The following is a 22817-nucleotide window of genomic DNA, read 5'->3' as shown; positions in this document are numbered from 1 at the left end:
CCCTATAATTTCCTAGCATCCACACTTTTCCTCCTATTTTCCCCTTTATTCATTGTCTCTGTCTCTTTGATTTAAAAAAAAATCTACTTTATACTGTTTTTGTTGCTCCCTCTTCTATCTGCTCTATGAAGGTGCTAATAGTAATTTATTTTGCAGCCATTCTGTGCCAGGCTCGTGAGCAGTTCCATGTAGCAAACTAAAGTTCAGTGAGACCTATCATCTCTGCCTCTGATGCCAGAATTTGATTATATGTTGCAGTCAGCACCAGGATTCAGCCTTCTGATAGAGAACCGCAGTGTATGATTCACTAAATTACTTGGCTCTCAAAATGCCGATCACAAAATACTGATGTTTTGCTTCCCTGCTTAGAAGTACGCTATGTACCCAGAATGTTGACCTTTACCTGATCCCCGTGCTCCCGGAAAACAGCAAGTGTTGAATCCTCCCACCCTTCTGTGTTCCAGGAAATTACTGACTACAAAGGCCTCCCGCCCCGAATATTCCCAGATAAACCCAGTCTTGTCCTTTCTCAGGACTCCCACCTGGATGACTCCCTTGCCCACCTGCTCCTCTGAGACCCAGGCCCCTTCCTTTTCTTTGAGGCATTCCTCACGGATGAATGTAAACTGGAGGAGCCTCCATTGTCTTCTCCTTACTGTCCAATATGCCTTGTCTATCAGAACTCTCAGCAGCATGTCGACATGGTATTGGATATAGTTTTAAATTGACAATGAATCCTATTCAATCAGATAATTCTTCATTTGATCATTTGCCTCTTTAACAGCTAATTGGCATTGTTATTTCATTTGCATACTGTTCCCCGTCAACAGAGTGAATTACTGAAAGATTGGTGAATTCTAGAGCTCGAAATTTCTTAGGCACTGTAAAAACCAAACACTTCTGTAACCTGCTCTCTTTCTTGTCTACTCTATATTGACGTGATTTTGCTCTTCCGCTGGCTTCACCAGGATAACTTTACTATTCCAGAAAATAGTAAATACATTGCCTGGGAAGCAAAAAATTGCAAATAATGTTCTTGTTCATTCTTGGAACTTTTTGTAAAGAACCAGCAAGTCTTCACAGTGCTGTGGGCACTGTGCAATCACAGCTATGCCCCACATTGGAAGATTCACCTTAAACCATACAATGAAATCCAAATAAGCCTCCCAATTTAGCCCCACCCCCTCTGACAAGCTACTGGGACTGAACCCTCAGTGCTGTCTTTCCAGGAGTTGCTTTGGTGATCATTTTAACATCATCAACCAAGATTCTTTAATTTCTTTTATTCCCTTTTAATGTTTTAACTTTTGTTTTACAAGATTTCTGTTAGCCATAACATCTATATTTCTCTTTGCTTTTAAAAACCAAAATAATATTATACAAGTTTTCTAAAATTTACAAGCACGAGCTCATTTTCATGTTAGACTCTTGGAAAAGAGAGGAAAACACCCTCTCAATGTGTAACAGGCACACTTCTTTCAACAGAATAAACACCCAGCTTCCTTAGTTTCCACACTAGGAGGTTCCCTCAATAACTGGCTTCCTAAACTAAAAAGGTTCTTCCTCCCTTTGTTTTTCAGTACTTCTTAAGGTAATGGCTTATTTACACACAACCGACCTCCACCTAGGTGGCCAGCAGATTCCAAGGGTCTCATTACTGCTCTCCAAGTCTCCTTTTTCCCTAGTTAACTGCTTTTGTAAAGCACTGATTTATACATAATAGGCCTCCCTGCAAATGTAACTCATATATTCTATGGAGAATTGAGACCAAAGACATGAGACAGTTTCCAGGACAAGCTACAACAAGGGTTTCCCCATTGTCTTCAACAGTGATTCTCTAACTTTGTTTTACCTAAGGAACCTAGAGCAGCTTGTTTCTTTAAAAAAAATCATAGGTTTCGAGGTAAGATCCAGAAGTCTACATTTTCTTTTCCAAGCAACTTAGGTGATTCTGATGCAATTGAGAAATACTAAGTTGTCTGATATTTAAACTCCTTTAAACCTGTCCATCTTCATCCAGCAGATTTTAGTCAAACAGCAATGATCTTACTCTATTTCATGGACTTTTTGAGAGGACTGTCTTTATCATACAACTGTGACGCTACTGTGTTTTTCACTATTGCACATCTAGTCTTTAGCACCTAGGCTATGTGAAATAGTTCAATAGTTCAAGCTGTGGTGCGTCTCAGGGTCACCTCAGGAGTTTGGAAGATGCAAACCTTGGTCCTCCCACACGCTTGGGTCCCTGTGCCTATAGCTCTTCTAGGAGATGCTACTACATACCAACATTTGAGGACCTTATAAAATGACAGGCAGTGAAACCCAGAGGTCTGTAGAGTTTTCTAAAACACTCTCTCTCTCAATTATTTGTATACAGTTCCTCATGGTTTTCTCTCTTGGCACATTGAGAAGATTTTTATTCTCTGGTGTTTCCAGTGTCCAGGTGTTTTGGCCTCTTATACCCTAATATACAGATACTTGACAGAAGCCAGGCCTCGCACACACACCCCCGAAGCACGGTCTACCCGATGCTTTTTGCAGTTTTAAGGTTTCAGCAGTCCCCCTCGGCATGGTAATTGTTTACAGATGTTCAGCGTGAAAGCATCCTTGTGGGTAAAGAAGAGAAAAATTCAAATCAATAAACAGGTTATGTTTGCTCTGCTGGAAGTGTAGGATTGCTGTGTCTTTTAATAGAAGACAACACATGCTAATAGCATGAAAAGAAATATCTAATATCAACTCAATGTAATATGTGGTCTCTCGCTACTATGTAATTATCTGAACAAAAACAGAACATCTAAGTAGGTTCTGACTTTGCCACAGATGCAGCCTGGTCCTTCCCTTGATCAATAATCACAGAAGGGGAAAGAATACCTGGAGGTACTGAATAATTGTTTTAGTTCTTCCCGAATCCCATCTACTGGAAGAAATTGATGCTCAAGAGAGATAATGAACATTTGCTCCACAGCACAAAAATATCATCTGGAGCACGCAATAAGGATTTATGAATTAAAAGTACAAGTTCTTACATTCATGGAGCTAAAACATTTCGAGCAATGAGAGATATAAAGAAGATAAGATCATGCCAAAAATAGTTTTGTATTGGATAGGGACAAATTATGAAATTAGAAACTAGACCTTTTTAAAATCCTGAATGCATGACTAATATGCATACTGCAAACATATTAAAATAACCACACCTTTAAAAATATGTTTTAATGGGTAAAATATTCTAGCTATTAAGAAATGTAATTTACTACCTTGTATACTTTAATTAACATTATAAAGATGTATAAGTTGTAAATAATTAATGAGTAAAATTTTATTCTTTTGGAAAATATTTTGAATAAACCAATTTCAAATTCATTAATGATTGTGACTAAGTGGTAAGGATTAATTTAAGAACTATCAATATGTAAATATTACTTTAAACAAATACTTTATCACAGAATGAAGTGAATCACATAATTACGGGCAATATATCTTATTGAGGCATCTAAATGTAAAACGCCAAATTATAACTATTTTTAGAAAATACACATTGATTGTGTTAAATTATGCATATAATATTAAAATTAAGATTAAAAACAAAAACAAAACAAAGCCCCCAAACTTTACCTTATTCACAGTTATTCATTCATTTACCCTAAAACCAATTTCTCAATAAATTATAGAGTTGTAACTTTAAAACTAGAATTGTATTTTTAGAAAAGCATCCGGGTTTTGAAATCAATTAAATAAGTCAAGCCAAAATTATGTTTTATTTTCTTTCTACTTTTTACCTTATATTTACATGGATACATTCCATTCATATATATGGAATGTGTGTGTGTATACTTTAATAATGATACATAATTCACATATACACACACAACTAAAAAACAGATTACTCTTTCAGATGTCACCTTATGAAAAAACAGTGATGGGGGAAAAAGCCATTCTTAAGAAGATAATACAAGAAAAATAAATAATTATGTCATGAAAATATCTTACTGCTAATTGTTATCTCTAGCCAAAGGGGGAGATTAAGTTCATTGTTCTCTGGACTGGCAGCAGAGAAAATGCTCCAGTATCCTCTTGTGTTTTCTTCCATTTCCCAGATTGTTTTACATTTAGGTTCAGCCCTTGGGCCAATAGGATGGGAGCAGAGGGATGTGTGTTACTTTCAGAATAAGGCCATTTGAAGTAGGTGTCCATTCACACATACTCTGCTTCAGATCTGCACAGCTGGAACCGAAACACTTCGAGAGGAAACCTTTGCAGAAAAGAGTAGTCACCTGGAGACAGCAACTGTCTCTGACCCACCCAGACTGTGATTTGAATCAGAAATAAGCCTTAACTATATTCAGCCATTGCTCTTCAGATTTTTATCTGTGACTGCAGCACACCCTGGTCCAAGGGGATTAACACAGCCATCCACAGTGATAAAGCCAAGATTACCCCCACCTTGCTTTATGTGTTTGTTCTTTGGGAAGTTGGAGAAAAACAGTTTTCTCATAATTCTTTTGCACGTTACATTGCTATTAAATCAAGAACAAAATTTCTCCACTTAAAATTAAATTAAGCAATTCTGATTTATCCAGTCTGTGCATGGGAAACTATTTTGCTTAACAAGTGAAAAGACTCATCACTTTCTCCATAATAACTAAATATGGGGCAACAATCTTATATAATATCGAGAGTGCCTAAAAATGCTAAGATAAACAAGAAACCAAATTCCTAGTCCTTCCCTGTGTCACAGTATCAAAGGCTACACCACACAGATTACTAGTGTCTCCTATTTACATTTTGATTTACTGTTTCTATCTGACAATTTTATTATTTGTTTGGATTTGGTTTTGAATGACTTTTTTTCTATTTATTTTTCTTTTTGAGGGGAGATCGGATGGTCCTTGATTCTGAGAACAGTCCTAACGGTAAGATCATGTACGTGTAGAGGACTGACTTCATGTACAGATCCACCTTCTGGAGATGTTTGCATTTGTTAACTCAACGAGGGCACCGAAGGGACAAATGGGTAACTAGTCCATCTGTTCTAGGCCCTGGTCTTTCAGGAATGCGTGGTCAGCGCCCCAGCCGAGGGCTATCTCCAGAAGGTTCCAGAGTGCCTCCAGGCCGATGTATCATCTGTCAGACATCCCCTTTATTCTGGTGCCAGTGGGTATCTGGTGGCTTCTACACACGCGCACACACGCACAAACACACACATACACAGACACACACTCAAATCTTCCACTGCGGGTCCTCCCTGGTTTCACTCTCTATCTAAAACTCCTTTTTTCCCCCTGTCATGAAACCTTCTCTTTGGGGAGACGACCTTCCCCCGACCCTCTGGCCATCCTCCCCGTCCTCCAGTTTGTGGAGTTGTGCATTTCCCCGTGATGTAGGTGGGGCCCCCAGGGCCCCCAGTCCAACCCTCATGGTTCAGTCCCCAAGTGAGCCTGGCCTCAGTCAGGGATGGTGGCCTTAGCTCTCCTCCGCAGCACACGTTTCCCACGTTGCCCAGAAAGCTTTCTCACAGGGTCAGTGTTTTCTAATACCTTGTATCTTTTCCTCTCTGACAGTATTAGAAATAGATACTGTCTTCTTTTTCTCCCTTGATCTTCTTAAATCTCCTCATCCTAAAGTTTATCTAATTACCTATCCACTTCTGTCATTCATCTTTCTGAGCCCAAAGGCACCATCTACCTAGAATAGGGTAAGTACTGTTGTCAGGACAGGCAGGATTCTTCTTTATGAGGCCGAGAATCTCAGCCGGGCCGTTTGTATACATTTTCACTGCACACGTGTCAAGTGGTGTAAACAAAGCTCCCCTGGATCCATTCACATCATTTATGCACTTGCCCCGATATTTTCTAAAGTGGAGGATCATCAAAGATGCTATAACATAGATCTGTCTGAAGTTAGCTGACTGTTTACTATTCTTAGCCTTCAGAAATATTGGGAATAAGCATGGAAATGTTTTCCAGCAAGTCACCGAGTACATGCAAGAGCAGACAGGTGAAGATTTGCTACCAGTGTGTTTCCATCCAGTCAGATTTACATGAGGCCCTGAGACGCGCACAGCTCACACCGGGCGGAGACGGGGGCAGGTACGCTCCTTCACAGCATGGCCGTGCTCTGATCCATTTCCAGCCACACTGGTGTATTCTGTCCTGCCGGCCTTGAACACGAAGTCGAATGTCCCGATTACCCTCAGTCTCATCGCGACACTCAGAGCGGTCACGTCACTGTCCAGCTACAGCAGTTCTGGTTTGTGTTTTTTTTTTTTTTAAGCAGATGTACAGTGTTGCCAACACTCCTCAGCTAACTCACTGCATCAGCAGGCGCGTTGCATCCGCAACATTGTCTCTGTCTTCCGGCTGAATATCAAGTCTCATTTAATTTTAAGTATTGAATTATCTCCATATAGTTGTTTTTAAGTAATTGCAAAGTGACACCTTTTCTTGAAAGTTTCCATCAAGCCTGTCCTTTCCATTATCTCCCTCAATTACTCCCCACCTTGGAAATCGATTCATTACTGGGATGGTGCCTAAAACGGATACAATTGTAAGTATCTTTTTATCTTTATTATGATCCCACCGTCGGGGTGGGGTGGGGTGGGTTGAGCAGTGTAGTGGTGTTTAATCATAGCCATCTTTCAAAACCATAATGGAAAATTAACTCAGGGCAGTGTATGTCCTTTCTGCAGACACAGTGATAACGTGCATCTGTACGAAGTGATAACATGACACTTACATTCGCAGGTGTCACACTTTCCAGTTTATCTCTGGCACCCAATAGCTTGCCTAACGTATGCTGCATAGTTCGTAAAAACTTGAATGATTACACCGAATGAATGAATGAATGCTGATGTCATTTCTCTGGAGAGCCCAGGTTTGTCACTGTCCTTACACCCTTACACCTGGCTCCTCAGATAAGTAATTTGAAGAGAGAAAAAAAGTGTGTGGTGAATAGTAGGGTGGAAAAATCACTCTCACTTTGGGTGGGTTAACCCCCCAGACTACCTCCAAGAATCTGTGGGCCCTAAGGATGCAATTTACGATTTCTGCCACACAATGACATTTTGGTATACTGCGCTAATCATCCCAGAGAGTTAGAAATTCTATAACCTTTCGCAGAATACAGAGTCGACCTTAAATGAGTTTTTATAGCCTGCCTGTTTCTTTGTACTATATAATATATAACTCCAACTTCTTTAACATTTCAGAGGAAATTTCTTATTTGATGAAGCAAGCTAAAGTCAAAAAAAGATATCAAAAGTGGCAAATGCCCTAGGTTACTTTTTGATATTTTTATTTTGGAATACGTATAGATTCACAAACATTGCAATCTTATACAGAGAGGTCTTATACACGTTTACCCAGTTTCTCCCGATGACCGCATCTTACATAATTATGATATCAAAATCAGGAAACTGACATTGGTAGAACGTGCGTGTAGTTCTGTGCCGTTTTATCACATGTATGGATTTGTGTAACCACCACCACAAGCAACACACAGAATTATTCCGTCACCACTTACCTCTCCCTCTTGTTGCCCCTTTGTGGTCAGAAGCACCCCTTTCTCATGCACCATTCCTAACCACCGGCAACTACTAATCTGGTTCCCATCTCCTTAACTTTGCAACTTCAAGAATGATGACGTGGCTATTACTTATGTGATACTATGAACAATCACAGGTTTTGTGTACACATGACGGCTTTGTTTATTCTATGAGAAGTTTTTCAGGCTCCAGTTAAGGTCTTATAGACAGACCAATAATAGGCTTAATTTTATAGAATTATTGTCTGTGCAGAATTACGGTTTATGCATTAACATTTTATCTCATTCTCTGGAAGTTTCATAATTATAGGACTAATTTCTTAAGACTATTTGTAATATTAGGTTCAGATTTGCTCCTTCGGGTTCAATTTGTTACCTACTTACAAAGTCCCATAGGATTAACCTGTGAGTAGAGGACTGTGCTATGATTTAAGGAAAATCAACACCAACCTCTTTCATGTTGTATAACTATAAGTACAAATTAAATACACTGGTGAAGAATGGAAAATTTTAGCCAGATAATTTAATTTTTAATTATCACAAAACTAATATTTATGTAAGGAAAATATATTTGCTCACTATCCCTATTTTTACACTTTCTTATTTGATGAAGCAAGCTAAAGTCAAAAAAAGATATCAAAAGTGGCAAATTCCTTTCCAGGAATTCATTAACTAGACTTTTTTTGTGTGTTCCTTATAAACGCTTCAGGGTGTAAGACCTCACTTTTTTCATCTCAAGACATTAAAGAAGCAGAATTTGTTATCAGACCTCACTGTCAATGGGCAGTATGTAATGATATATTAGCAGACTCAGCAAAGAAGTTTTTTCAAAAAATTTTCATGGTTTTCATGAAGATACTTGTGAAGAGTATTGGCAAAATAATTTGAAGAATGCCCCTCGATTTGATGTGTCTTATGTTTTTCACAGTTGGACCGGGGTTGTAAACTTTGGGACACTTACCACAAAGGTCAAGCATCCTACATGCTTTCAGGGGTGTGGTGTGAGCATGAGTTATTGCTTGTTACGCTGTACACACACTTGGCTGATGTGGCATCTCCTGGTTCCTCCGTTGTAAAGTTAGTATTTTTTTCTTCTTTCCTGACATTATTCCATAGAAGTGAATCATTATCTCCAGCCATAGCCAAGGTGGGTTAAGACCCACCTCCTGGAAAGAGCGACATCAAAGAATCTGTTTACCTATGTTAAAACCACCCCAATATGCAATACACAATACACGTTTGTGCAAGATGCTTTGATACTACCCAGCTACCCTTTTTCTCCTTAAGGGTTTGCCGGCCAATGTTAGCATTTATTAGTCGATCTTGGCTGCGGCTGTTATGATGATGGGCTTCTAATAGTGATTTTCTATTTCTCTTATTCCTTCCAAAGTTAATATTTACAATTCTCCTGTAAGGAAAACTTGTCCTTTCTCACTCATTTGTTTATTCAATCATTTATTTATATCAGTATGGACTCAAGAATATTTATTTTACCCTTTGGGTTGTAATCTAATATCATCATTTATTTTGTTGCTCAAATTCGTAGAGCATTGGCCATTGAAGGCCCTTTCGTATTGATTCTGTATCCTTTTGGTGTGGCCCCATCACCTGCTGTTATTTTTTGGCATCTCCTGAATTTCTTGCAGTATAACATGCTCCAGGCACATCTTCTATTTTGTCTTCCCTGGTCTTAGAATCAGCATTTCTCCAAGGATCCCTCTTTGTTTTAACTGAAGAATGGTATTAGAAAACAGTAACTGGGCTCTAGGAGTTTTAATTTTTTCTGTGGTGTCACTTCTTTGGGCTTAAACAGTGACAGAGCTAAAAGTACAGGTATGTATACTAACCCACATATGTCTGTAATTCTTCTTGTATCTATCTGTCTTTTTACATATTAAGATAAACATGGGTTCATACTGATACATCTGACTCTAATCCAGTTCCACAGGGCTCCTTCTAGCATCTCCTCCCTCTTTGTTCTTTTTTAACTTGTTTCTCTGACACTGAAAAACTAGAATCCCATCCTCTGTACTTTATCGACTTATGTGTTCTACAGGGTAAAGTAGTATGGGACTCTACCAAATAGAGTTGAGTGCACAGCCTATGTACACATTTTTTTCTTTTACTTTAGCCTTAAGATATCTAGTCAAAGGACTTCCCTTGTGGCACAGTGTTTAAGAATCTGTCTGCCAATGCAGGGGACACGGGTTCGATCCCTGGTCCGGGAAGATCCCACATGCCACGGAGCAACTAAGCCTGTGTGCCACAACTACTGAGCCTGCGCTTTAGAGCCCATGAGCCACAACTACTGAAGCCCATGTGCCTAGAGCCTGCACACCACAATGAAGAGTAGCCCCCACTCTCCACAACTAGAGAAAGCCCGCGTGCAACAACGAAGACCCAACACAGCCAAAAATTAGTTAATTAATTTTTAAAAAGATATCTAGTCAAAATCCCAACATTCTGGTTGATTATTTAAAAAACTACCTGCAGTAATATTCTCTGCTTGTGATGTACGTCTGCATCACCTAGGTACCACTCAGTGCCATCACCCTCAAAAGTCTGTTCTGTATCTTTGTCATCAAGCACCCCGTCTTCCTGAACTTCCAGCAGTCACTGAAGCGTTTGTACCCCTATTTCTTACTGTTTCCTCCTGAAGAAATCCCTTTAAGTCTTCTTATACAATATGTCTGTTGGCAATCAATGCTCTCATTTTGTTTGCCTGAGGACGTCTTTATTTCTTCACATGGTTTTCTGAAGAGATGTCTCCCGTAATTTGTATCTTCTTTCCTCTGAAAATAATAACCCCAGTGGTGATGCTCACTCCTCCACCAGCTCCCGTTCAAGATTTTCTCTTCGTCTTTAATTTGCAGAAGTTTAAATATAACATGCCTTGGAGAGAGTGTGGTTTGTTTTGTACTTATCCTTTTTGATGTTTTCTGAGCTTCTGGGATTTGGTGTCTGTCACTAATTTTCAATTCCTGAGCCATTTTTTCCTTATCTATTTCTTATGCTTTATTCTTTCCCTCTTCTCCAGCTAAGAATTCTATTTGTTATACTGTTAATATTGTTTCATGGCTCTTGGGTTCTCTCTCTCTCTCTCTTTTTTCATTCTTTTTTGTCCTTTGCATTTTAGTTTGTAAAATTGTATTAACCTGCCTTCAAGTTACCTGATTATTTCCTGAACTGTGTAGAGTCTCCTGATAAGCGTATGAAAGGCATTCTTTATTTCTGTTTCTATGTTTTAAACTTTGTTCCTAACATTTCATTCCTACCATTCCTACTTGACGTTTTCATACGTCAAGTTACCTTTATTTGATCTTGCATACTCTATACCTTTTCCATTAGAGCCTTTGCATAATAATCACCGTTATTTTAAATTCCCTTTCTGTTTTTTTCACCATCTGTGTCATTTAATTCTGATTTTGGAACTGCTTTGTCTTCAGAGTGTGCTTTTGTCTTCTCTTGGGATATGCCTCATTATTTTGGGTTGAAAGCCATACATGTAATGTAGGACAGTCGATGCTGAGGGGTATACTGTTTTCATGCTTGCAGATGAGGGAGCCGTTCCTTCTGTGAGGACTGCAGCATGGGGTGTGTGCCAGTGCACCAGCAGCGGGGACGAGGCGGGGTCCGTGCACAGGAACTGCCTGGCTGCTCTGTAGCTCTCTTGTCCATGGAAGAAGCTAACCCCACAGTGGGTTTTCCCAGTGTTTGCTCCTGGTTTGCCTGTGGGTTCCTCCACCGGGCTGTGGGTCTCCCTTTGCACTGCTCCCCAGGGGGACAGTCCAGCCCTCTCAGTTGCTCGTTGTGTCTGTACTGACAAGTGCAGTGGGAGGGGTGAGGGAGAGGTTGTTTCCAATGTTCTGATTAAGCCCGTGTCTTCCCCGGTGCTGTGAAACGGGGTGTGGCCCTTGCACACATCCCTGCCCCTTCTCTGGATGTCAGGCTGGACGAGTGACTGTTTCTGCTCTTTTCCCTCCCCAGCTGGGCAGTGCGTCTTCACCCGTGATCCTTAGGCTCTAGCGTTTCTTGTCCATCTCCTATGAATGAAGCCTTTCCCTGCTCGGTGCAGGTAGAGGTCTCAGAGCTGGATGGAGACTCGGCAGTAGCTGCTCTGTCTCTCCTCAGCCTGCACCCTGGGCGGAGCTGCTTGGGATTCTCTGTGACCCTCCAGGGACCAGCTCCTCCCAGGCTTCCCCGAGGAAGAGCTACCCAGTGTCTACAGCCAGGGGGTTTAACGTACTCACTCAGTGTTGAGCGATTTATAAAAAACGTCCAGGCCAGTCTTCCCACTGGCGGACATGACGCTCAGCAGCATGTCTGCCTGTGTGATGAGCTGCATTTCCCTCTGCAGGAACCAGCCTCGCTCCACCTTACCTGTTACTTGTTTGCTCTGCAGCCTGGTCTTTGAGTTCGTCATAAATTGTATGTAGTCCAGCTTCTTTCTTATTATAGGGTGGGAACTATGTTCTTACCTGGTCTAATTCTCTCTGAACTAAAACTTGAAGTCTACTGAAACATTCAGTTCTATCATGTCAAATACTGAGCATGTTTTCTTTCGCCCTGAGATGTGTCTCCTCTCACTTTATTGGTCTTCGTGGTACAGATATGCACTCAGTCATTTAGCCTGGAAACCTAGAGTTGCATCTGACTGCTTCTCTCCACATCTTTCGTCCTTACATTCAAAATATTGCTGATTTTTTTTCAAATATATTTCTGGACTTCCCTGGTGGCGCAGTGGTTGAGAGTCCACCTGCCGATGCAGGGGACACGGGTTTGTGCCCCGGTCCGGGAAGATCCCACATGCTGCGGAGCAGCTGGGCCCGTGAGCCATGGCTGCTGAGCTTGTGCGTCCGGAGCCTGTGCTCCACAACGGGAGAGGCCACAACAGTGAGAGGCCCGCATACCGCAAAAAAAAAAAGTAAATAAATAAAAAAGTAAACTCTAACTAGTAAAATAAAGTAAAATTAAAATTAAAATAAACAAAAACTATGGATATTTCAACAGCTCCTGAAAGAATTTAATGGAGGTTGAAACTCATGTTGATTAAAAAAGCATGACTACTAAGGATACAATAATACATCCTCAAACTGCTCCTTAAAAATTAACTGAACTAATGGAGACATTCTACTAACTATCAGAATAAGCATATATATTCTATCAAAATAATGATTTAATACTGGCCTAGAATTTCAGGCAATACAATAGATTATGACAAATAAATAAAAGGCATATCCATCAGAAAGGAAGCACAATTATAAGTTGTATATGATCACTGTTGTCCCAAATAGCTTAAAAGAATTGTTTAAAAACCTTAGAATTAATCAATATAATTTGATCTGATATATTTATATTCAATGAAAAGTTGAATTGGGTCATATACCAAAATTGCCGGGAAGAAAATGTAGCAATGAAATGGTCATATTGACAACAGAAAAATAGCCGATAAACACACTTGCAATAACTTTTCTAAATATTGTGGAAACAGACATGAAGACAATTTTTAAAAGTAACTGCAAGAAATCGAGCAAATATACAGCATACCGCACCCCATGAAGGCAAGTTTGAACATTGTGAGGACAGGTCAGTATTTCACACACCAGTTCACATGATGGACACGATTCTTACAATCGCAGGTGTGTGAGTGTAAATGCTACCCACTTACATTTACTACTACATTCGATCTGTATCAGTTGCATGAAGCATTCTTGTCTTATTAACTGAAAACACGATTCACAACAATTGATAGCATACTGGACTACCAAACCACACCAAAATTTACTGTATTACCCCTAAGTCTATCATGCAGTTAAATGGTGTGTGAGGGATTTTAATTTGAATTAAGGAGACAGACTTTTTCTCTCGCACAGATGCAGTCCACATCTTGGGATAATAATGTCTGTGCTGAAAGAGACCAGGGTCTTCAGTAGTTGTCAGACTCTCATAATTAACGGTCAGTGACAGTACGCAGGCATGTCAGATACAAGTATTTTTTTGTGTTTATTAATTGGTGGAAAAGACGATTACAGCTCTACTTAATATGAGCAGTAATATTCCATTCCATGTTTGAACTTGGCATATTCAAATCTTTTTAGTTAATTTTGTAAAGGGTATAATATTGACTTTAGGAGATTTTTCATCAAAGAAAATAATAGCGCTTTTTTCTCTATTTAATTAGTATATATAAATTACCTGCAGAAAAGTAATGACTCTGCCATTGCTAAACCTACAAATATTATATCTGCCTTTGACTAGTGACATTGGTAAAACTGGAGAAAATTAGCATCATGTCCATTTATCTTTATTGTGCACTGTATATTTGATTCTCTCTCATTTGCAGAGCTTATGAGTCCAGGCTTGTGGCCCTTGAATCATTAGGCTGAAGGGTAAGTTAAGCAAACTTCTCTTTCCTTTTCCCCACACGACCCCACGAAGCTGGCTTGGGGTTCTTTAAAACACAGGAGCATGTGATTTGTAACTGGAAAGTTACAAATTTCTGATGTAACTGGAAAGTTACAAATTTCTGACGAAAGCATCTGCTCTCGTGGCACACAGAGCACTGTTGCCAAGGCACAGGGCACTTAGTGTCCTGCTAGGAGAAGCAGTTTTTCTCTTCGACAGCTTCCTTTTCTATCCTGAGAAGGTTTTCAGGTGCAACCCGACTCTGACCCACCAGCCAGTGTCAGACTGAACATTCACCCCTCTTACCCTGTAGCTCTTTCTTCTAATTAGCTTTCATAATTTTCCCCAGTTGTTTTTTAAATTTTATTCAAAGCTTACCGTAACTGCATCATTTTCATTTAGTCCAAAATGCTCCCAGTGTTTCTCCAGACAGCCGAGGTGTGAAGCTCGTTCCTTAAATGCCGGGAGTCGTCCATCAGGTCAGTCTGTCAAATGCAAAGGTAAGGGGTCAATAAAATAGACTCGAAAAATTCCATGACTTCATAAAGTTACTGAATGGAAAGGGATTCTCGAATGAACGTAACATATAAGAATATCATCGCGATTTATTTTCCTTAGTGATAAGTTTACTTTTTCCCTCTGATACTCAGAGATCATGATCTCTGCTGGATCCCGGTTTTCTTTACAAAGGTCAGAACCCGGTGCTGCTTCTTCCACTTCCATCATAGCTGCAGCCAGAAAGCCGGCGTGACCGAGACCTCGGTGCCAGGACCCTTCTCAGTGCTCTGCTTGTGTTACCTTATTTGGACCTGTGAGCTCACCCTGGACAGAGAGAAAACAGGCTCTTTGGGGGCCAGGGGGTGGAGCTGCTCCGTCCCACACCTGGTGCAGGTGGAGCAGGGCCGGGGTGGGGGGCCATCTACAACCTCATAAATCAAAGAATGAGAGTAAAAGTACCAACACCAGCTCTAGCAATAGTATTGCTTCAAAGAACGATTCTCATCACTACTGTTATCATCACTATTTTGCAGTTCTGTTCTTTTCTTAGCACTGATTCCACTAGGATTATGCAGCCACATACTCCACCCATTCTGGATAAGCGGCATTCAAAGTACGTGAGTGATTTAGCAACCCCGTCTGCTGCAGCAGCGATGACGATATATTCAAAGAAACAGAATCGCCAATAAAGCATTTATTTGGGAACAGTCGAATTCCCTATATATAGAACTACATTGAAAAGGGTTAAATATACCATATACATACACACTAAATATATGAAATTTGTCTACACACGAAAACATGCATTAAATCAAAACAGTAACACAAACACTTCAAAATAATCATAAGTCTGTCTTATAGCATTTCAAGTTAATTAGAAGCAATCAAATAAAAAGAAGCTGAGGACTGGATAAGCGTTATGAAGAGGCCGTTCACAGAGAACGGCTCTTAAACGGCAGATACAATAGTAAAAAGTTGCTCAATTTCATTATACACAGAATATTAGACATTAAGATTGTAATGAGTCAACATTTTCTATTGTTGACATAAATGAACCCCTTAAGAATAGTAATTGTTGGTGATAAAGTAAAGGGAAAAAATGGGTATTTTTGCCTGTGGTGTAAATTGGAACATCACTTTGAAGGACAATTTGGAAGAAGGCAGTAAAACTGAAACTGGACATGTCCTAAACCTCGGCAGCTGTTATCCTAGCATCTACCTGAGATACACCCTGGGGAAGGATGAGGTGCCCAGGAATCCAGAGGCTGTTGGTTGGAGCAATAAGAACAAAAAAGTAAAAAAGTAAGTGATCAACTAAGAGAGAGTTGGCCACTATGCAGATGGGTAAATAAAGCCTGGTGCATTGATATGCTGGAGCATTAGACGTATAGTAAAGCAAAACAGGCCACACACACACACACACACACACACACACGCCTTTTTCTGGGGAAAAATAAGTAGAATAAAAGAGTTGAGGTAATATAGGCATAATTGATTAGTATTTATTTGTTTGGTTTGTTGGACCTTATTTTGCATCCTTCAATTAGGCAAAAAGGTATTTTACTGTATATCTTTTAAAATATGATTTAAATATATCATTTTGGTATTAAAAATATAAATAAATATAGTGTCTTTCCATTAATTTCATTATCTCTGTTCAAAATAAAGGAACATTTATATAAGGCAATGACAATTCCCTAAAGAATAAAACTTCCTTCTTTGGGTATGTCTTTAAACTCATCCCTGGTCAATGACAAGAATATATCACATGAAAAGATGACAGATTCAGTGCTATGTAAGTGCACATATGCAGCACTGGCTTAGGGAGGGCTCAGAGGGCAGAAAAGGAGCAGCTACCACAGACTGGAAGCAGCAGGTGTGTCCACGCAGCGTGGAAACACTGGGTAATCTGTTGCTGAAATAACCAGAGCAAGGCCGCCCACCTGCTGTGACGATATTCCTTCTATAAGCCTGGAAATGTGGCTGGAAAGAGTGAGAGTCCTGTGTGTGCGGCAAACATTGGCCATTTCTAAAAGCACACTGCAAAAGGGAAATGAACTCGAGCAAGGATCGGGCAGATTTCATAAAGCAACGGATAAGACAGAAGAGAGTGCGAAGAACGGGACAGGCTTGTCCTAGATTCCAGACTGAAAGAAATAAGTCTGTCAAGATTTCTCTCAGTGATAAAAGCCCAGCACCCAGTTAAATAAAGCGACAGTCTTGCAGGGATTATAAGACAAATATGCTTCTGCAATGATGGTGCTTGTGTCCTCATGGGAGAGGGAAGCAAAGTCAAGTAAACAAGTTGATGCTAAGTATTAGTGAGTCATCTTAAATGGGCTGCAGCCTGGGCGTTTTTGGAGAGCTTCTCTAGACGCCTCTGAGCTAAGAGTAAAAATGAGGACACACATACAACAAGTTTAGAGAAACGTTTCCCTGGAAGAAAGAAAATTAGGTGCAAAGGGAAAAGGGGCCGCAGTGGCCTGAGGGAAGTGAGATGGGACGGGAGGGTCATGAGTCACACATCACTGGGTGGCCCTGGCCGCCCAGGAACTTTACTCTGTGATACAGAAAGAGCAGCACATCCTACACGAAGCAGAGGCAGTCCTGAGATCTCAGAGGAGACACCCAAACACAGCCTCGGGAATTGGTCAGAACAGAATTTGCACTCTCCAAATGTATTAAAAAATATTGACAGCAGCATACCTCGTACCTGGCACTTCGTTATGACCATTTCACAGGGACTCAGGGAAGAAGAGATCATTTTATTTTTTAAAATTAAAAAAAATTATTTTACATTGGAGTATAGTTGATTTACAATGTTGTGTTTCAGGTGTACAGCAAAGTGATTCAGTTTTACATATACGTGTATCTATTCTTTTTCAAATTCTTTTCCCATTTAGGTTGTTACATAATATTGAGCAGAGTTCCCTGTGCTGTACAGTAGGTCCTTGTTGTCTATCTATTTTATGTACAGTAGGGTGTGTATGTTCATCCTAACTTCCTAATTTAGCTTTCTCTCATCCCTTTTACCCTTTGGTAACCATAAATTTGTTTTCTGTGTCTGTGAGTCTGTTTCTGTTTTGTAAATAAGTTCAACTGTATCATTTTTTAGATTCCACATATAAGTGATATCATGTGATATTTCTCTTTCTCTGTCTGACTGAGATGACTTTGCTTCCCGTGGATCATGTCTGAGCATCAGTGTCCCATCCAGTCCCACGCAGCCTGAGTCATAACGACTTTATGTTCAGACTCATCTGTAGAAACGGGTGAAGGAAACTCAAGGCCGAAAATTGCTCAAGAGAATCAATAAGACATTTGCTCTGTGAGTAAAAGATAACATTATTAGACATAAACTTAGGGTGGAGGCATAAACCTGATTGAGAGCCTCCTTGGTCCCTTTCCTCTGGTGGCTGAGTCGCGACTTTGTTGTCCAGTAGATGCTCGGGAAGCAGATTAGTTGAATGGGGGGCAGCGAGGAGGAGACAAGCAGAAATAACGCCTTAACACCAGACACTGCTTCCATCAGACGCAGACCAGGCCCAGTGCCTTCTCTGCCTGTGTCCTTCCCTCTCCATCCCTGACAACCCTGTCCACAGGTGACCCGGGGGCAGATCCCTGGGAAGAAATGTGTGATAATTCTGGTGAACTGAAAACCAGCTTTTTTCCCCTTTAGACCACAAGTTTCACTTTCACCAGGCCCCAAAGTGTCAGACTCCACTAGTATGTTCCTGGGTGTCTGTTTCATTTCCTGTTCAGGTAGGTTTTCTGTGTCAGGACCAGCAGGTTCCCTGGCAGGAGGGTGGTGCAGGCGGCCGGGTGAGTTCCCCGCCTGGTGACAGCTTCCTCATCCTCAAATGCCCACCAGACCTTTCCTCTGTGGAACCACAGGTGATGCCAGTTCATCCTCTGGATACACACGGCTTCTCTTCCACGGCTGGCACTCTTAATACCACTTCTGCATTGTGATGTTGACAGGTGATGCCATTTCTTTATCATAATCCACAATTTTAGCTACACATAATCAATCTTACTCTAAAGATATATTTAAAAGCTTTCAAGGAAAAAACACTTAAGTGGTTTAACTTCTGCAGAGATATTTTTAAGCATCTTGAGTCATTAACGGTTGCACTTACCTTCTAGTTGTGATTATGAGAGTGGTGTGCACACAGCCATTATAAATAATAAATGGATGGGGGATAATGACTACTCTTCTGAAACTGTAAGTGATATACTTTTGGAGGCATAAGTTTATTTTTATAACAGCTTTTTAGATCAATGCTATGGATACCTGATCCTGGAATATCAAATATTTATCACAGAGTTGCTATCATTGTTTTTTAATGTGACCCAGCACATCCGGGGAAAATGCCAGGCTGATTACGTCCGGACATAAAGTGAGTAATGCATTCTGAAGGAGGCAAGAGCAATTAGACGTGAAGACACATAGATGCATGACAGTAAACAATGGTAAAATTAAAAAAAAAATCTTATGCTACATTCTGGCTTGGCAGCGGATTAAAGAGCTTAATTATTTTATTCATTACAATTTTGCAGAATTGAAGACATTTGCCTAATATTTAGGATGTTAATGGAGCCATTCATCTAACAAAGAGAAATTACATGTAGACACTTGAGTATATCTGAAGAAACCAAGCCATAACAAATTGAGGGGAAAATATTCTTTTCCAAACATTTTCTAAGCCTCTCAAAGTAATCTAAATCCTGAAAAATAGATTATATTCCTCCTTTGGATTTTTTTGCCTGTGAAGGGAAATTATTGAATTTGGAGAACAGTTTTCCAATGAGAAGAATATACGGTCCTGACCCTGTACAGCGTTTAATTTGTTAAACAAATATTTATTATACAGTCCTCATTTGGGAAATATTTATTGTGGGAATTTGGATGAATTACTTAGTGGCTCAGGTCCCAAGCTGTATTTGTGTGTGGACTTGTCACATGAAGAGGTCATCACGGCCTTGACCTTCTCCACTTGGCTGCCATGGGGCTCAGAGGAGCTAAGTTGCACCCAGCTCCCATAAACCTGAACTCTTTTATGAATCAGCACCTTCTTGATGCAGAGTATGAGGAACGATTTTTCCTGTCTTCTCTATAAAAATAAAATATTTACATTAATTTCTTTTTAAAAAAATTTATTGTATTTATTTATTTTTGGCTGCTTTGGGTCGTCGTTGTTGCGTGTGGGCTTTCTCTAGTTGTAGTGAGCGGGGGTCACTCTTTTGTTGTGGTGCGTGGGCTTCTCATTGTGGTGGCCTCTCTTGTTGCAGAGCATGGGTTCTAGGTGCGTGGGCTCAGTAGTTGTGGCTCATAGGCTCAGTAGTTGTGGCTCACATGCTCTAGAGTGCAGGCTCAGTAGTTGTGGTGCACGGGTTTCGTTGCTCCACAGCATGTGGGATCTTCCCAGGCCAGGGCTTGAACCCGTGTCCCCTGCATTGGCAGGTGGATTCTTAACCACTGCACCACCAAGGAAGTCCTACATTACTTTCTGAGCAATTCAGAATGATGGATTTAAAAACCCCAACAATGTGTTTTGGAATTTTATTAAGTAGAAAGTGTAAAAGCTGAAAAAGGAAATGGTCACACTTACATCTGATATTTATTGACAGAATAGTATGACTAGTTGAAAAGCTGAAAATTTTATTAAGCCAAATGTTTCATTTCAACAGCACTAAAAACACAAAAACTCTAAACACACTAGTCTCCCCCCAAAAAAAAAACTTTATCTGATCTGCTGATAACGTCTTTCTTAAATCAGCACTTGTTCAAAGGGTGAGATAAGCCTCAGGATCCAGAGAATTAGGGTGGAAAAACAGATGATAATTATCCTGGATTTTATATTGATATGGTGGGTGTATCTGGATTATAATGGAAGAGAACACATGGTGGACAATGAAACACTGGAGATCAAAGGAGCAAATCGAGGCATAAACGTGGGAAGTTCAGGGGAGAGAAGAGTGGTCACTGGTGGGTCCTGGGACGCAGGCTCCGAGTGAGGAGAGGAAGTCACATGGGGAACCCGCCTGAGGTCAGAGTATCAGGGGCAAGTGAAGGCGTAACAGGGAAGAGCCAAATGTGGCTCCATGTTGGATCTGTTTCTTTTACTTTAAGCTTCACTCTCCGCTGCTTTTGTTCACTGAAAGGATACTGTCTCTACAGAATGGCCTGCCTTGGGGAACCCTGGCCCTCTGCCTGAATGTTAAACCAAAGTGCCTTTGTTCAGGGAAACATCCAGACCTTGTCCACCTGCGGATGGCTGCAAGAAAGAAGAAACTAACATATCCCCTCCCCGAGGTTGGTCATTCCAGGGGATATTCGCACAACTTACGGCCTTTTTACTTTACATCCTTATCTCCTCCCCCTCTCTGTGCTGTCAAAGAAACTGGCATCCAAACCCCGGGAAGATGGTATTTGGAGACTGTAGTCTGCCATCTTCTCGGTCTGCCGGCTTTCCGGATAAAGTCGTGTTCCCTGCCCGAACACCTCGTCTCTGATTTATTGGCCTGTCGTGCAGCGAGCAGAGCAAGCTTAAACTCGGTAATAAAGGGACAGGTGTACGAGAGTCCCAGGTGTGCAGCAGGGGATCTGTACCAAGAAGACAAAAAAAAAGACAATGCCCTGACACGTGTGTTAGTCTAGGGGTACTTCTGCGTGTGGCTCTGGGGACCATGCACATAGAGGTCATGGGTCTCTAGGCTGATTGAAGTTAAGATCTCCTGTGTCACGAAAGAACCAAAGTGGCGGATGAGTGGGTTTAATATTGTCTGAAAGGAATTCAAGGTAGATTGTCATGAAAAGTCATGAATATAGAGGGGAGTAAGGGAGCAAACTTGGAGACGTAAACCATCCCCTCGTACACTCAGCCTGCACACAACTTACTTTGCATTGGTGTGACTGATTTTGCTGTTAGACTGTCTTCAATGGCACCTCTTTCCAGAAACTGTGACTCTAGCAAATGGTTTGACTGTTCATTCCAGGAACTTGAGGCAAGACCCATAAAACTCTTCAAGGGAAGCATCAGTAGGCAATTTGTTCCTTTTAAGACTTTGAATCTCTCATCTCAGAGACCTGGCTTTTCTGTTTCCACCAATTCTGGACTCTAGTATCATGATCCTTACCCAACCCTATCAAGTGACCCCTGTGAAGGGTGTGCTGTAAATCAGACTTTCAATTCTCAATGAATTCTACACTTAACCTTCCCTCTCTGAGGCTCTCACCACACTCTGTGAGATGGCGTTCTCCTTTATGGCAGGAAATATAATGATAACCTCAGCTTTGTCTCATCTGCAGGTCATGCTGGTGATACTTAGGGCGGCCGGTTTGACAAGTGTCTGGAGGTCTCACACAAGCCTCATTAAAAAGACTTTATTGTAGAACAATTTATTGAATCTAATTTCACAATACTCATTTTATTTCTCCTTCCTGGAAATAAACCTTTTGTGAAAACAGGAGTTTTATTGGTTTATTTACTTATATTGGTAGAAAAACATTTGGTAAATCTTTTAATAAATCAAAACCTTGTTACAAGAAAACATCAGCCATCTCACATCTTTAAGTACCTGGAAGTGAAAATTTTAGCAGTCAAGAACTATGGAAAATCTGAAATCCTACTTATGGCTATAGTTGCAAAAATGAAGCCTGGCTTTAAAATATTTGTCATTAAAAGAGACTGAGTTATTCAACATGGAACATATGAGAAAACAGTTTCTGCATATATGGTACCAGCTTCTTCCTACACCACTATATAAATGAAATCTTTAAAAAAATAAAATATTTTTTATAATGATCCTTGTCATTAGAAACAAAGTAGAGACGTGTGTGTGTGTGTGTATACTAAATCACAGGTGGCCTGTCTTAAACACATATCCACCTAAAAATATAGCCTAAAAATATATCAAACACCATCAAAAAGAAATATAGGAAGAAATAGGCAAATAATAAATTCATGGTGATGTTAACTCACCCTTACAAGAAAGACATCCGTTCGGCAAACAACCATTAGAGCTATTGGAGATTAAGTAATACGAATATTGTATTCAAGCTATTAGATTTTGGAGAACACATATTCTTTTTGAGCAGAATGGAATATTTACAAGAATATCTCTATGTCTGTTATAGAACATAGGGACTCTCAACAGATTCCAAAGAATCAGTGTTCAGGGCCATAATGCTTATTTGTGAAATCTAAAAAAACTGAACTCAGGAACAGAAAATTAATTTTTGGTTGTCAAAGGTGGTAGGTGGGGAAACAGTGAATGTAGCCAAGGAAGTGGTGAAAAGATGCGATAAAATTAAACATTAACAACAAAGTAAAACTGAACAAATTCAAGAGGTTTGAACCTAAATA

Source organism: Mesoplodon bidens (assembly GCF_964165515.1).
Source record: "Mesoplodon bidens genome assembly, chromosome: 16".
Taxonomy (NCBI): Eukaryota; Metazoa; Chordata; class Mammalia; order Artiodactyla; family Ziphiidae; genus Mesoplodon; species Mesoplodon bidens.
The sequence above is the reverse complement of the archived record's forward strand: the minus strand, read 5'-3'. Positions refer to the sequence as shown.